Genomic DNA, 17854 nt, shown 5'->3' with positions numbered 1-17854 from the left:
CACCCACCTGTGAGCCTGTCCATCATGCTTAAGTTATAGATGCGAACCTTCTTAATTCGCCAGCTCTTTCTGGGACCTCTGACCTGGCTGTCTTGGAGATCTGTTACATTGTTCTCTTCAGGCATGTCTATTGCAATGCAAGCTGTTTCTGTGAAGTGATTACTTGGAAGCTTGGTTATTATTTCAACAAAGTAATTGGTGGAAGATATTCAGCCAACTCAAAAAAAAAAAAGAAATGGATAAACTTGTTGGACATTATGTGTGGAATTGAACAACTGGCTGACTGACTATTTGTAATTTCAGCTGGTTGTTATAGCTTTGTAGCATGGTATTTGGGAAGCCAGAGCACTAAGAAAATATTCTGTAATATTTTACTCAGTATTGTTTCTTATATTTATCTGTCATTCACCAGTAGAATGTAAGACCCTTGAGGTCTGGGACTCTTTTGTTTTTGTGTATACCTACAATACTTAGCACAATACCCTATGCATAATAGGTACTTAATAATGTTTTATTAAATTTAGATGAACTAGGATTAGAAGAACCTTTATTCATAAAATTTTAATTAATTATTTTTTCCCCACAGAACTATCTCAATGTGCTTAGGAAATAGGCTAAATAATCGATGAACACAGGCAAAGACCAAAATACTTATTTATGTTTTTTTGTCAGTGGCATTAGAAATCACTTCTTGGGGAAGGGGAGAAAATTTGGAACTCAAGGGATTGTGGAACTGAATGTTGTAAACTAAAAGTAAATAAATAAATTTAAAAAAAAGAAGTCACCTCTTGGAGAAATGATTTTCATCTACAATAGAGACTACCCGCACATGGGACAGCTAGGCGGCACAGTTGAGAGAATGTCAGGCCTGGAATCAATAAGACCTGATTTGAAAACCAGCCTCAGACAATTTTACTAGCCAGGTAACCCAGCCATAGGGAAAGTCACAACCTGTTTGCTTTAGTTTCTTTATCTGTAAAATAGGGGTAATAATAGTACTGTTTTCCCAGGATTGTTGTGAGGATCAAATGAGATCATTTTGGAAAGTGTTTAGTGCAGTGTATGACACATAGAAAAACAATATAAATGTTAGCTATTATTATTGTCATTGTTGCATAGGTCCCTGGGAAGACAAATTCAAAGGATTACCCAAATAGCAGTAGTCATTATTGACTATATCTCTAGGACAATAAACATGGAGCTCAAAATGTAAAAAATTAATCAATAATCTGGATATTCTAAAATATTTATATGTTACTGTATCATGAACAAACCATCCAAGTCTCTAAACTAGAAGTTTTTGGTTTTTGTCTGGATGTTGAGCAAGGTGCCAAGTTAAGGAGCAGTGAGTGAATATACACACATACGTGCACACATACGCACGCACAGATATCTGCTGAGCACTCCTTCGAGGCAGCGAGGTGGCACTGTGGATAAATAGGGTGTCAGGTCTGGGGGAAGATCTGAGTTCAAATCTGACCTCAGACACCTACCTGTGTGACTCTGGGAAAGTCATGTAAACTTTTTTTATTAGAGCTATGAAATAGGAGTGAGGAGAGTAGCACCTGCCTCCCAAGGTTGTTGTGAGAATGAAATGGGGTAATGTCTGTAAAAATTCTTGACACATACTAGATGCTTAGTAGTTTCCATCCTTTTTATTTTTCTATCTTAGTTATTATAGATGAAAGGGACACTAAAAATAGAACCTTCTGGGAGGATCCATTGCCTAGCTTATACCTCTTCATTGTCACCTGAATTTCTTATGTGTCTGTCATTTGCAGGAGTTTGTCCATTTGATGACACAATGATGTATATCCCCAATTTAAAATGATGATAAACTTATTCTCACTTTTGTTCTGTTATGGTATGTTTGTTGTGCAGATGTTTCTCATTGGTCCTAACAAAGAGCTAATATCACAGATTAAGGCACACAGAAAAGGTAGGCATAGCTATATAGTAGCATTTTGTAGAAGGGGAATTCTGTAGCTTTTAATACCTATGTAGATAGTATGAAAAAAATTAATTGAAAAAGCAATGACCCCATATGGGTAGCCAGGACCTTATTTGGCCTTTCTTGCCTTTTTCTTTTTTTACCTCACATCTTATGCTGATGGTGTGAGTTGGGAAAAATGACTTGATCACATCTCCTTCCTTATCTTTAAAGTCAATCAGAGTGACTTGGGATAACATAAGACAAAACACTAGACTTCAGTGAATGTTGGTTGCCATCTTTGTTGATAAATGACGATCAGGTCTTCTTTTCTTGTGCAGCTCCTACATTTACCATGATTATCTCACAATTACAGATGTGGTAAGGGGCCTCAAATCTATTGGTAAAGTCTTAATGTCAGTTTTCAAGCCTCTGCATCTAAACCTTTAACCTTCATGAATTAGCATCATTCTCTCCCAAACATTTTGGAGAATTTTAGTCCCCAGTGGTCTGGGACAAATTATTTTGTACCCTATTTACCAACAAATTAAAGTGCTTTTTCCTTAGTTTTTAATCCTCCTTAACCTCTTTGAAGCATTTGACTTTATTATTCAGGCTCTCTTTAATCTCTTTAGTTCTCTTTTGTTATTCTGTATGTAATCAAAGGGGAGAGGGGAGACCTATTTCAGACTTTGCTAATTTCAGACATTGAATGAAAACCCTGTGACCTATTCATAGATTATAAAGGATGTGATACTGGGAGTGTCCTGCTCACAATTTGGAAAAGAGATGGAGAAAAGTGTATACATTTCTTTCTTCCTTTAAGAGGTACAAAGAAGTTTCTTCATTATTTTGATGGATTCAGCCAGCTATTTGTTGACTGGTGGATCAACCATACCTCTAGTGGTCTTTAAAAAGATCCAATTCTAAAGGAGAAGAATTATCTCTGGAAGTCTAGAGAAAGAAAATCCCTTAGTTTTCAATAGAGTGCAACTCTGATGGGCTGACCACATTTTTTGAATGCCAAACTTTTGATTGCCTAAAAGACTGTTTTACAGAGAACTTACACAAGGCAAGTGGTCACAAGGAGATCAGAAGAAGAGATACAAGTTCTCTTCAAAGGTCTCTCTGAAGACCTTTGAAATCAATTGTGAAGCATGGGAGACACTGGCACAGGACCGTCCAGCATGACATGCCCGCATCAAAGAAGGTACTGTGTTCTATGTGTAAAGCAGAATCTTAATAGCTCAAAATAAATGTGATATGTGTACATTTAGAGACATCTCCACTCCAAATATTCCTATGGACTATTTGTGCCTGACCTGTGGCAGAGCCTTCCAAGCTCATATCGGTCTGATCAGCCACAGTTGGACACACTATACCTTGATCCCAACAAGTCACTTTGATCTTCCTCTAAAACAAAGGACAACAACTAACCAATATAAAAATATAGACTTTTAAACAATGCTCTGATTTTCTTGGGGGTCTCTGGGAGCTCTCTAGAAACTGAGTTGTAGATAAGAGTAGATCTTGGAGGCCCAAAGAAATGATCTGCTCATCAGAGATGTTGTGGGGGTGGGTTGGAGGAGCAGCAAGGGGATTCCATGAAAAGAGAAAAGACATCAAGGTTTTGTACCATTGGAGACATAAATTGCCTTGATCACATGCATTTAGTAAATATGCCAGGATCTGCTAGTATACACTATATACTCACTCTTGCTACTCTTACTGTATGTATGTGTGTGAGATTATCCAAGGTTTATGGTTGAAATGTTTTGTTACTACTGTTTACACTATGACATTTAAGTAAATGCCTTTCATTTAATTGAGGCAATTGGCTGAGTATTTAATCCATAAGTATTTACTAAACACCTACTACATTCCTGATACCATCTGGTGGCATACATTGGGGAACAAATAAAAAAAAAAGGAACAATCCTTGGTCTTCAGGAATTTACATTCTATCAGGCTACTCTTAAAGGGGAATGTTGTTTCGGGCTCATGAACTATAAGGTTAGGAATGTAGATCCTCAGAGTTCCTTGAACACAGGGTAGTCATCCCCCCCTCCCCCCTCTGAATATGTGAGAGAGTGGCTATTCCACTCTACTTTGAGAATTTTTCTTCAACTTCTCTGATTGCTCCTTTTCTGTCTCCTCTTTCTTTGCCTTAAAACTTGGATATTCCTCTTTCCTTCTCTCTTTTTTATTCTGTCTGTACATTTTCTTCCTGGATAATATTATCCACACCTAGAACTTTAATGAGGGCAGCTAGGTGACACAACGTATAGATTCCTGGATCTTGAGTCAGGAAGACTCATTCTGAGCCCAAATCTGGCCTCAGATACTAGTAGCTGTTTTATCCTGGCAAGTCACTTAACTATGTGTGCTTCAGTTTCCTTATCTGTAAAATGAGCTGGAGAAGGAAATGGAAACGACTCTAGGACCTTGCCAAGAAAATCCCAAATTGGGTCACAAAGAGTTGGACATGGCTCAACAGCAACAACAACAAAAATAATTTTAATGATAACTTCCAAATAGATGTAGATGGCTTCCAAATCTAAATGGGGGGGGGGGTGGACTTTTGGTTAAGTAGCAGCCAATTCTTTCTTTTTTTTAAAGCACTTGGGGTCAAGTAACTTGCTCAAGGTTATATGGCCAGGTGTTTCTGGGTGTAGTGCTAAGTGTCTGAGCCCAGGATTCGATCCCAGGTCATCCCGACTCTGGGGCTGGTGCTTTTACTCACTGTGCTACCTGGCCCCCCCACAGCCAATTCTTTCAGCCACTACTGTGTGTCCTTTCCCTTACCTACAAATTTGCCTTTCTATACTCAAAGGGCTCTGCTTTCTTTAGGGAATAATCTGATAAAGTGATTGGAACTGAGAGGATTATAGCTAAAAATAGCTTAAGGTATTACTCCACCCAAGTAAGTTTCATTTTAAAAGTTGCATTCAATGGGACTACTCAAAGTTTGGTTTAGCTTAATGACTTAAAAAAAATATGTATTTGTCTCAACAAAAAGTCACTGGCTGGGGGAGGGGTGGGTGTTTCCAGAAATAAAGATGATGTGAAGAGAATGGCATCAATAAAACTGGAAAAAAATTCAGGTTCTGCAACAGGCTGGGAGCAGATGTTTCCATGAATAGGACTTTTCCCAGCATCCCTCAAATCATAGAAGATCGGGAACTGCCTTAGCAAACTGATATGTATGATATATAAAATCAATCCTTTTAGGTAGGAAGAGTCACTTATTCAATAAAATGCTTATCTGAAGGGTATCAGATATATGTTTTTAGCATTTTGTATGTTGGACAGACTGTTTTTGAGTAAGAAATGAACATATAATGAATATATACAAAATAATATATTACATTTGGGTAGCCTGTTACCATTTACAAAATTTCTTTTTTTTATTTTATTTAACATTTTATTTTCCCCAGTTAAATGTAAAAACAATTTTTAAAATTTGTTTTTAAAACTTTCACAACTTCTATGTGCAGTCATTTCATTGAATCTGAATCTTCCCCACCATTAGTACAGTTATCATTGTTACTCCTACTTTCAGATAAGGAAGCTGATTTCCTTGTGGGTTAGCCTAATTTGATTTGTCTTTAGGAATGACATAAATATAAACATTAAGCATAAGTCAAAAATATAGATGGCAATATAATAGGCAGATTTCATGTTGTTAGTATTTAATTTTTTACAGAGATTGTTTTTTTCTATAATAAGTGGCATTTATTTTCTTTAATTCTAACCTGTTTCTGGAATCAATTGATCATTGAGTCTACTCTATCCCAGGAAGTATCTCTAATTAGCTTATATAACAGATAGTTTTGGGGAGCCTGCTATATAACTGGGCACTGGGTTAGGCACTATGTGAGATGTAGAGAGAAATTAAGACACTGTCTTTGCCCTAATAGAGCTTTAGGTGTAGTATTCATGGAAATAAAGGTCAATAAATACTAGGTAGAGTGTGAAAATCAGAAAAAAGATGCAACAAAATAACCTACCATAAGCATTTTGAGAAGGAAAGATGACTTGCCCTTGGAGGGGAACCAGGAGATGTTGGAGTACTTCCATGGAGACTGAATCTTCTTGACCTCTCTAGCATTTGACACCTTTGATAGTACCCAACCTGTCTGTCATTGTCCTTTGGTTTTCAGGGAACTACTTAGTCTAAGTGTTCTTCCTACCTGACTGACTTATTCAATGTCCTGTGGAAGGGTTATTTGCTATGTAAATTTTAAAAAAGAAAGAGGGAAGGCCATTATTTACTAGGAGAATCAGAGAAAGCTATCTGAAAGATATTGCATTGAGTTGATAAAAAAATGGGGAGCAATTGGCGAAGAAATAGCTTGAATAAAGTCAGTGGAGGAAGGAAAACATATGTGCAAAATACAGAGAGGTATCTTAAGTGCAGAATGTGTAGAAAGAAGTAAGACAATATAATGATGGAAAAGGTAGTTGGTACTTGATTATGAAGGGCCTTGAATGTCATGTTAAAAAGCTTAAATTTTATTTAGTGAGATCATACATTGTTTCCTGAAAGGAAACTTAGACAACATTTAGTCAAATCCTGTGATTTTACAGCTGAGGAAATGGAGACCCAGAAAGGTTGTGATGTACCCAAAGTGAAATAGGACATGACTGACAGAAGAGGAATTTGAATATAGGTTCTCAGGCTTCAAATTCTGTGTTGTGTCCCTAGGCAAGGGGAAACCATTGCAGAGGGTCCATATGACCAATTCTCTGCATAAGGAAGCTATATTTGGTAGCTTTGAGAAGAACAGAATGGGAGGTGGTAGAGAGGGGAGGGATCAGAGGACTGTCTGGGAGCTGTTGTAATTATTCAGGTGGACGATAACTGAATCTGGATTGGAATGGTGGCAGTGGGAATGAGATTAGGAATTCCATTGCCCGCTTCCCTTCTTGTCTCATAAATCTTAATGCTGGAAAAAAGCACTAACTGGATATTTTGTGATTATATCTTTTTGTGTGATAAAAACAAAACAAAACAGGTGTTTATCTTTGGCCTCTAAGCAAATATTGATCAATTCTTCCCCCACTTTGGTTTATGGAGAAAAGTCAAACCTTTGCCTAATTAGGAATCATGCAATCTTTTCAATAAATATTGAATCACAGATTCTTAATTGGCTTCATGATCAGCTCCCACCTTTTGAACCTAGTCCAGTGAGAAAGCAAAAGTCATTATTGGCTCATTGGCTCATTGTTGAGACCACTGATCCAACTGGGTGAATCATTCACAGGGATGAAGAAGAGTAAGAGAGCATAGGGATGTTGCTGAATGAATAGGAATACACATGTGTGTGCACACACATGTTCGACTCCTATTGTGCCATATTATAAATGAATTTCAAATACTATAGATCTCTGATTTATAGAAAATGGGATAAAAGAATGGTTAAATATATATCAATGAATCTACTACTATGGCAATTTTTACATTTTACAGAGATATTTATCGTGTAATTTATGTTAACTGGCTAATATTTTGTGGGGTATTTTTGGAGGGTTTTTAAAAATAAAGATAGATGCAATCCATAAAATTCAAACACATCATTTTAGGTGACACTGGTAGATCAGGCTTCTTTGTTTCCTATGTGTGGGGATTCCTTTGATCAGTATATGTCACAATAGGTCTATGATGCAACAGATAAGTCTTAAAGTCTTGCAATGAGACTCCTAAAGATTTATTGACAGGGCCACAGTCACCCAGCTAGTAAGTGTTAGAGACAGGGAAGAAGCCAGAGTCTCCCTATCGTTGAGTACAACATAAGATGCTAGACCACATTGCCATGCCTCTCTTCAACAAACAATGCTGTATATCAACAGTTTTCTGAAGTAGGTCCAAGTATATTATTACGTTGTTTTAAGAAGCTTCAGTAATTCCCCATTGCTTTTAGGTTATAATATAAATTTATTATATCATATTATATAATATAAACTGCTTGGCATTTAAAGCCCTTCACATGGCTTTGACTTATCTTTCTAGAATAGTTACATGTTCCTCCCCCTCCTGCTCTCTACATTCTGACTAAATGGGTCTGTTTACTGTTCCTTGTATTTATTCCATTTCCCATTCCCACATCTGTGCAAAGGGTGCTAATAGCCCATGTCAATAATGCTGTCCCTCATTATCTTGATGACTAGAACGCCCTTCACGACTCAGTTCAAATGTTCTATCTTTTTATAGTCCTGTCCTGATTCTCTCAGTTCTTGTACCTCTGCCAATTCATTGGACATTTATTTTATATATAACCCTACAGTGACACAGTATTTAGGGTGCTGGACCTTTAGTCAGGTAGAATCATCTTCCTGAATTCAAATGTCACCCAGACACCAGCTGGATAAGCTTGGGTAAATCACTGAACCTTGTTTGCCTCAGTTTCCTCATCTGTAAATGGAGGTGGAGAAGGAAATGGCAAACCACTCCAGTAACTTTGTCAAGGAGACCCCCAACTGGAGTCATAAAGAATTGGATGAGGCTGGAACAACACAACAGCAACAAAACATTATCTGCTCAGCATGCACATTTCCAATACAATGGAAGCTTCTTGAGGGTAAGGAACATCTCATCTTCATATTTGTATTGCCAGCCTAACGCAGTGCCCGATACACAGTAGGTGTTTAATAAATGCATTTGCCCAATTGATTGACTAACTAGTGTGATGCATCGGTTATTGTCCTTCATTCTTGAAGGGGACCAAAATGACATCACCATGCTAGGGTCAAGTGTCAATGTGTCTGCCTGTGGCTGATCAGACCAAGACAAGCTTGGAAGGCTCTGCCACAGGTCAGGCACCAAAAGTCCGGGTGAACATTTGGGGTGGATGCTCTAGATTTGCACATCCTGCATTTCCTTTGAGCTGTCTCAATTCTGCTCTGCTCATAGAGCACAGCGCCTTCTCTGATGTGGGCAGGCCATGCTGAGCGGTCCTGTGCCAGTGTCTCCCATGTCACACAATCAATTCCAAAGTTCTTGAGAGTGTCCTTATATTGCTTCTTCTGACCCCCATGTGAATGCTTGCCATATGTGAGTGTGATTCATAGGTTAACTCTAAATCTCTCAAGTTATGTTATTTCTCTAATTTTCTCCAGGAAACATTTAAATGTGACAATCAATTTCATTGTCAGGAAATCTTTCCACAGAGTTGTCCTACATTTACCTTTTCTTCATTTTCACTGTATTTTTCTAATCACTTTTCTTCATTAGTGTTTGATAATTAGAAGCAGAGAAGCTAATAAAAACAAGAATGAGAAATACACAAAGGATGCAGCCATGCATTTTCCTTTACTTATGTTGGTAGCACTGACTTTATTGAGATGAAGTGTTTTTAATTTTGATTCACAGAATTTCTTGATATATAAAATCAGTTCATTTCAGTTTTATGCTGAATTTCTTTCCTATTGAATTCAATGTCTATATTTTCCCCTGACAAACCAGGCTTCTCAATCCACATAACCTCCCCCCCGCCCAGCCCAAACAAATAAAATACATAAGACTGTAGGGGGTTATAGGATAAATAAGTTTTTTATGGTAGTTTTACTGTGTGGTCACATACATTGTTTATTTTCTTAAGGGCCCCAAAGTTTGTGTGTGAAGACATTAATCAGCATATAAATGTATATGTTGTATGGATGTTTGTTCTTGTTCACATTCATGTATCTTGGGAACCTTTAAAGTACTAACCTAAAAATTCTCTCCACTGTGCAGTACTGGGAAGAAGCCTGGGCCCAAAGTTAGAAGTCCTGGGCTTTATCCTGCTTTCACCATGGTCTAGACTTAAGCCGATGTCTTCACTTTTGGGTTTCCTCATTGTAAAGATAGTAGTCCACTGACATGATCACTAACTGTCATCCAGGGTATATAATTCTGACCATATGTCATATCTAAAACCCCAAAGCCATAAATAAGTCTTCATAGTACACAGAGGCTCTTAATTTATTTTCTATCAATCTTATAAGTGTGTTGAAATTCAACCAAGTAAAATACTTTTTGGTAATTAAGCAAACTGGTGCATGACCATCATATGTAACAAGTGTTCAGGTTTTGTGTAATAATGGAGGGGAAATTATGCAGACCCATTTCTTCTCCACCGCACCCCCCCCCCAAACCTTTCCTGATCTGATGCTTTATCAAAGGCTTGATAAAAGAAGTTATCATTTGTCCATTCTATGAGTCACTAGGGAAATAATCATTCCTGAAAAAGATTTTGAACTATATATTTCTATGAGTTTCCCCTTGATATACATTTCCATTTGATTAACAACAATGCCTATTCCAGAAGGACCTTCTACATATGATACTGTGGGAAAGACACTGCAGTAGAAGTCAAAGACTTGGCTGCTAGGACCAGCTTCACCACTAGCTATCTGTTACCCCAAAAGGTCATTTCACCAATCTGGGCATCATTTTTATCACCTACAAAATGAGGCTATTGGGACTAGAAGATCTTTAAGATTCCTTTTCAGCTACCTTAGAAGCAGCTAGATGTTGAAGCAGAGGGAGTGCTGGGCCTGGAGTCAGGTGGATCCAAGTTCAAATCCAGTCTCACACACTTAATAGCTGTGTGACCTTGGGAAATCACTTAACTTCTGTTTGTCTAGGAGGCAGTATAGTGGCTTAGAAATGGGTCTGCATATCTTCCCCTACATTATTGCACAAAACTTAACATATTTGTTTTATATGATGGTTATGGACAAGTTTACTTAATTACCTGAAAATGTTTTACTTAGTTTAATTTCAATACACTATAAGACCAATATAAATGTGCCTTTAGACATTTACTAGCTGCATGATCCTATGCAAGGCACTTAACCTGTTTATCTCAGTTTTCTCTACGGTAAAATGAGGACAATAATAATAGCACCTATGTCTCAGGGTTGTTGTGAGGATCAAATAAGTGATATTTGGAAAAAGCGCTTAGCCCAGTGCCTGGTACATAGTAGGTTCTGATAAATGCTCATTTCCTTCCCTTTCAATTTTGAGATTCTACCCTAACCCACAAATAGGAAAACATTGTGAAAACAATTCCTTAGGAAAAATGTTCGGCAGGCATAACTCAGAAGTCTAGGATTGGAAAGGACCTGAGAAGCTATATGGTCTGAACTCATCATTTTACAGATGAAGAAACTGAGGCCCAAGGACATTAAGTGACTTACCTAAGGTCACATAGTTAATAATTGACAGGTTTGAATTGAAGTCCTCTGATTCCATAACCAGTGCTCCTATTTTACCATGCTGACATTTGGTGACACATCTACTCTATGACCTTAGAGTCAGACTCAAACATACAAATAGATATCAGGTATAGTATATCAACACTTAAGTAAGAAAAGAATCTCCTCTTTGCTGTATTTTGGGAATGCTAAGTCTAGAACTCAGTCAATAAATCTTAGGGAGTTGCCGGAGGGATATAGGGGTTAAGTGACTGCTTAGGGTCACACAGCTAGGATGTATCAGAGGCAGAATTTAAACACAGTTCTTCCTGTCTCAAAGTCTAATACTCTATGCATTTGACAGCACATTGTCTCTATAAAATATTAGGATCCTTATCTCTTCTGGTGTTTAGGGAAAATCTGAAATATGTGATTCTTACTATAATTAAAAACCTTCAGGAAGATTCGACAAGGGAGGGAGGAATGATCTGAATGACCACAAGTACAGATGATCCTTCAGAGCATAAGGGATTATTGGAGGAAGTGTAAATAAGAGAAGGGAATGGAATGGGGTGGAGGGAAGTGTAAAGGTATAAAAGGTGGGAGGATTAGAGGAATTCTTAAGCTAGTTTTCATATGATCGCCTAACCACTTTTTGACAGTAACAGGAAATTATCGCCCCAAATTAATTGAAATGTTTGGAGAAATGGCTTTTCTTCCTACTGATAAAGTACTGGTCCAATACTGCCTTGTTACATAAGGCACTGCTTCTGTTCAAAATGATAAGGTCAGGTCTATGCAGCTTAATAAAACAATCTGATTAGCTAAACATTTACATATAAAACAATATTTTAGAATGGGCATTAAATGTTGAATCTTGGCCTCCTTCAAAGCTGAATTATGAATTCAATCCTTGTTCATATTCCTTTTGCAATCATGGCGGGAAACAGCTATTAAAAACACTAGCATTACTATTTATCCAAAGACTCTGACGTCACTGAGAGAAATCGCCTGAGAGGAAACATCTTGCTCATAATGATTCTGAATAGGGAGCTGAAAGTTTCATGCACTGAGTATGGAGCTTTATAATAAGGAAGCATTCATAATGCATGTGTGATATTTATTAGTGCTAAAGATACAGTTGAATGTTTCATGAAAGAGCTATTGTGCGCTTGATTTTACAATAAACAGTTACAGCTCCAGGAGTGGAGCTGATTCGAGTGGAATGTTTGCTTAGATTTGGCAAGGAGGGATACTGTAAATAATTCAAACAGTGTAATTTGATTCGAGATTTTTCTGGGCGATGTGGCATATGGCCCTTCCATTGGGTTCTCTCTGGTTTTGCTTGTCTTCCTTATGGAACCGTTCTTTGTTGGTTGAGCCTTGGGTGGGGCAGGGAGAGAGTGGATCAGTTTGCATTATTAGGCTCAGATAAAGGTTGAGGTAGAAATTGTGTGTGAGAGGACAAGTAGGGTTAAGTGTCTTGTCTTTGTCTTTCAGGACCTAGCAGAAGAAAGACTGGACTACTTCTCCTTTGGAGAAGATATTGAAAGAAGACAGCCCAAATGGCAAAGCTGTAAGTAGAATCCATTTGTTCTTTCTTAGCATAATGTGGTGGATAGAGAGCCACCCTCAAAGCCTGAAGTCCTGGGTTTAAGTCCCAGGTCTGTCCGTGTGACCCTGGAAAAGTCGCTTAACTGTACAGTGCTAAGAGGAGAACTTACAGAAGAGGGATCCATTTGCACTGGTAAAGGGAGTTTTTTTTTTTCCCTTGGGGATCACCGATACCAAAGAAATAGAACCAATCATTATCCTTTCAGTTATAAAGAGATGACTTCCAAACTTCTTCCAATTCTAAATAGGCTCCTTTCTTCAGGAAGCCAGATGAATCATGCAGCCTTGTCTAAAGGCATAAAAATAAATGGCAATACCCAGTCATATTAAGATAAATAATTATGGAATGTGACCTACAGAGTCACCTACATCTCTGGGACATGTGTGGGTGGATGGGGGGGAGCAGGACAGAGTTAATATGAGGGAAATCATACACTGTCCTTTTCTTCCCTTCTAACTAGCTGATACATTTATACCGATGAAATTGGGTTCAGATAAACGTCAAGGACAACCTTGGAGGAGTAAAAAAAAAAAGTCATCAGAGTGCATTTAGGGGTGAGTTTGGAACTCCAATAGCGCCGTTTTTGCCTGGGCCCTGAAGGGTGAGCATGGTTAGCAATTCACCATTGAAAAGAAGTTTCAGAGAGGACTTCACGGTTGCATAGCAACCTCTCTCCTTTCCCTATGTCTTTGAAGCTTTGGGCACACCTGACTGATTCTCCAGCCTTGTATCATAGGCATCTGCTTAAATGCTCTATTTTCTTTCATCTTGCCTAGTCTCAGAGGTCCATGGTTTGGTGTGGTTGACTTCCTTGATCCTACCTTCCTCTGCTAGTCTGGAGTCCTCTGTTGTTCATGTCATGTTGTGTGTCAGGGTCTAGCCCACCATTGCCAAGTATGCATGAGTCCTTTAAATACTGTTGCCTTCCAATGGGACTTGAATTTCCCACTGCTTTGCCTTGGTGAAAGAGATGAGATTGGTAGATAACTAACCACAGATTAGTGAAGCCTCAATTGGTAGAATTTCTTTCTTCTCTTCTATATATACCTCCCAGATGGTGTCAATTCAACTAAAAGAGTTTTTTTTTTTTTAATGTTTACCAGGGAATGAGCTAGGTTTAGGTCTACAAGGTCAAAATGAAATAATTCCTGTCCTCTAAGAGCTTATATTCTGCTGGGGTTGGGGAGGTGCCCAAAATGTGGGAACTGAGATGATTGCCCTGGTGTACCACAATGACAACTCCCATGATTCAGGTCAGGCCCATCATGTGACATAACCAAATCATTTGTTAGGTTCCTATGATGGTAAGTGCAGACATTTGGACAATGGATTAGAATGTGCTAAAAAGTAAAGAGCAAAAAAAGGGCAAAAATGATCAGGTTGGCTAGGCTGCAACCTGGTTTGTCAGGAGTCTGTTTTGACTACAGTAGTCAAAATGTACCATTATATTTTCCCACCATATCTTCCTCAATATTGTTCCACTGTACTAATACCCAAATTTAAAGTCTAATTGAAATCATATAAAAGTAAAGCTTTTTGGTTAAAGTGGTTTTTCAGTTCACGATGGGGAAAAAAGAGGAGGCAGAAGTAGACGGTCTTATAAACAAAAGTATGTTTTGAAGAAGGAGAATAAAAATAGAGTATTCCATGTTGTCTTATACATGACCTTACCATCAGGAAGAGAATAAATAAGACTGTGGGATCATGTATATTTATTATTATTGTTTTTTGGAGGGCAATTGGGGTTAAGTGACTTGCCCAAAGTCACATGGCTCGTAAGTGTGTCAAGCATCTGAGGCCAGATTTGAACTTAGATCCTCCTGACTCCAGGCCGGTGCTCTATTCACTGTGCCACCTAGCCACCCCTGATCATGTATGTTATTTAGCATTATAGATTTAGAGCAGGGGATATATGCACACATACATACATACACATATACATATGCATGCATAGATAAATAAATTTATATATGTGTACCCTACATGTATATGTGTGTATGTATATGTGCACCTTATATGTATGTATGTGTTTATGTGTATCTCCTAACCTCCTCATTTGACAGAGATGGAAACTAAGGTTCAGAGAGAGTGACTATATATATATACATATATATGCATGTGTATATGTGTATCTATGTATGTATACATGTGTATATATACATACACACATATGTCTATCGCTGTGTGTGTATACACACATATATACACATATATCGTAGCGCCTCCATTTTATGGAGGAAGAAGCTTAGGTGCAGGGAGATTAAAAGCATTCGATTGATTTGTCCAAGCTCCCCAGGTAGAGTGACAAAGTGGCTTCTGAATCCAGTATTCAGGTTCTCCTACTAACCATCTAACACTCCTTCCATTACCGTATAATGTTCATGCTGAATTTGAAAGAGAAATGCTCCAGAAGTTTATTCAGACCATGTGATTACATAGTGTTATTATATCCTTCCCGATGTTCTCCTGGGGATGAAGTAATGGTCCCTAAGATGCTGCTAGGACACTTTCCTGCATCCCTGAGCCTCGGCAAGAGCTGTTCACTATAGGAGAGAGTTGCTGCCTCACTCTGGGGATGCAAGTTCTTTAAAGATGGGAAAATTACACAGATTTTTCAAGCCACCCAGGGAAGCTGGTTTACTGCAAAGCCTCCTCCTATACAGGAGACAGCAGTTTCCTTTAGCCTCCCTTTGTCATGTAGACAAGGCTCTGATTAGCCAAGCATCAATCAAGGTGAGCTGGAATTGTTTGTCCGATGGAGGTTAAAAGGGAGTTAATGCATCTAATCTAATTCAGATAATAAAGCAAAAACTCAAGTGTAGTATTCAGTAGAAATCTGAATTTAACAAGTATAGTTTGTTTCAGACATTCCTTTCCTGGAAACAGTTCTTGGCTAACTTCCTGTCCACCTTTACTTAAAATGTTAGGAATTTAAACATGTAAGTTCCATTTCTAGGGACTGCCATTCTATAATAATGTGCTTAGATGTTTTCAGTGTCTTACTTTGATATTTCATATAAATTTCCTTTGGAGCACAGCATAGCAAACATTCTCTTAAGGTTGCCTAGAGATGTCTAGTCAACTAAATGTAATCCGAGTCAACAAATACCGTCCTCTCAAGGGCAAACAGTTCCTTGGTGTTTATTGGTGCCAAATTTTATTTTTCTTCCCTCAGACTGATCTTCTGAAAAAAAAAAAACAACTCACCTTTACACGGGCCAAATGGGAGACAGACTCTTCTAGACTTCAAGGAGTAAATATCTTCGATCAATTAATTTGCAAAGTGAAGAATATTACAGGATTTCCAATATACCACTTTCATTAAGAGGAAAAGAAGACAGTAATCAGTGCCTTTCAAGACTGCCAAATATGAGTCCCACCTCTTCCACAGAGCCTTCCCAGGCCATTCTGGCCACCTCTGAAATGATGGCATTTATTTTCTGTTCCATTCCATGGAAATTAATCTTACATTGCCTTCCATTGTTATTTGACTTAGGCATAATTCTTTAACTTTTCACATGTTTTTGTTTGGTCTCCCCAACCTGATTATAAACTCTTCAAAGGAAGGGACTATGTCTCCTTTTTTTTTTTTTTTTTCCAATCCTATCCCCATTTTGGATTTTACTCATTTCCAACAAGCTTGCTATCTTGAACATTGCAGGCATCCAGTAAATATTTGATGGTTGATTAAAAGAGGAGCGTTACAGTAGAAAGAGGCCCAGCCTTAATTAGAATTCAGGCAGATGGTATTCAGTTAGAAATCTGGGATTAACCTATTCAGCATCATAACTTGGTCATCAGTCACATAACAGCTAGACCTTGGGAGTGTCACAATAGTAATAAAAGTAATAATTACACAGATTTCTTACGGTGCAGAACAGGTCTAGTTTAAAGATGTGGACACTGAACACAAGGACAGAGAGGGCTTGTTTTTAGATTACTGAGCAGGAGGAGCTGGGCATGGAAGGAATGGATCTGTATATAGAAGTATATAACAAAACCACTTCCTATGTGTGTGTGTGTAAGGGACAGAGGAGAGCATCTGAGGGCCATTTCTTCCTCATTATGCTCCTTGCCTATATGTGTAGGCCCAGCACTCGGTACACAACGCTGGACCAAGAGTCACTAGACTGTGCTCTAGTTCGGGCCTTATCATTAATTGTGTGGCCCAGAATTTCTGCTCTCTAGGCCTCAGTTTTCCCCTCTTTGAATTTGAAGGGGTTAGATTATGTGACATGAAGTCTCTTCTGGTTCTACTATTCTGTGATTATGTTGGGGGGGGGGGAGCTGTCAGACATGTATATTGGGAAATTTTCTTGAATTAAAAAGAAATGTTCCTGGGAATTGGGGTGTAAATGCTAGAGTCAAGTTTGAAGAATTTGATGGAATAGAGCCTGGAAAGGGGGAAAAGCCCATAGGCTTCCACTTTACTATCATCATCATCAAGTCCTTAATTCATCCATTATCCCTGATGTTTGATAAGATGAGGATTCAGGAAGCACATTAACTTTTCCAGGCCACCAGAGGGCCATTTATAGAGCATTTAAACAGTGGGCATTAAATGTAGCTGTTGAGCAGTGATTTTCAAAGGCATGCGGCTATTTCAGTAGGACCTGGCAGCTTGTCAAACCCTCTGATTTCTGTTTCAGAATTTTATATTGAACTCCACTTTTTAAGGTCTTCAGTCATCTGGAGGACATGTGTTATGAACCTCAAGTCAGAACATATGGTCTGAAAAGATTATTCCTTTTGTATGGCCTCATTTAAAGTTGACTTTTTCTAAAATCAAATGAATCCAGGAATCAAGCAATCAATTATTAAATGCCTATTGTTAACCTGGTTGGGTTTTGAATCTGGATGGCACTGGAAAATTTGAATCTAAATGAGTATCATATAGATTAGTACTGTGGTTCTTTTGGTTGAAAGCGATTAAAAATGTAACCTCTGACTCACATGTCTGCTAATAACACTGACCTAGAAAAATCTCACAATTTTTCACCAGAGGATGGGAACCTGGAATGACTTTGGTGTGAGGACAATAGGGAAATTATTGTGTAACACTCACCCCTGTTCCTATTCCCACTGGCCAACACAAAAATGCATAGCAACAACAAAAAATAGATTACCCC

The 17854-nt window shown here is 38.2% G+C and overlaps 1 long non-coding RNA gene across 1 annotated transcript; it reads left to right on the top strand.

The window, feature by feature from the left end:
* Positions 1–12393: 12393 nt before the first annotated feature.
* Positions 12394–16293, top strand: LOC138173778 (uncharacterized). The gene is made up of 3 exons (XR_011171519.1): positions 12394–12686; positions 13186–13279; positions 15901–16293. It is a non-coding gene; the product is annotated as an uncharacterized lncRNA (long non-coding RNA).
* Positions 16294–17854: the final 1561 nt, after the last annotated feature.

Source organism: Petaurus breviceps, unplaced genomic scaffold (genome assembly GCF_028583685.1).
Source record: "Petaurus breviceps papuanus isolate PSGF00001 unplaced genomic scaffold, PetGlider_PUasm1.0 129, whole genome shotgun sequence".
In the NCBI taxonomy this organism is placed as follows: Eukaryota; Metazoa; Chordata; class Mammalia; order Diprotodontia; family Petauridae; genus Petaurus; species Petaurus breviceps.
This window is presented reverse-complemented; position numbering and strand designations above follow the sequence as displayed.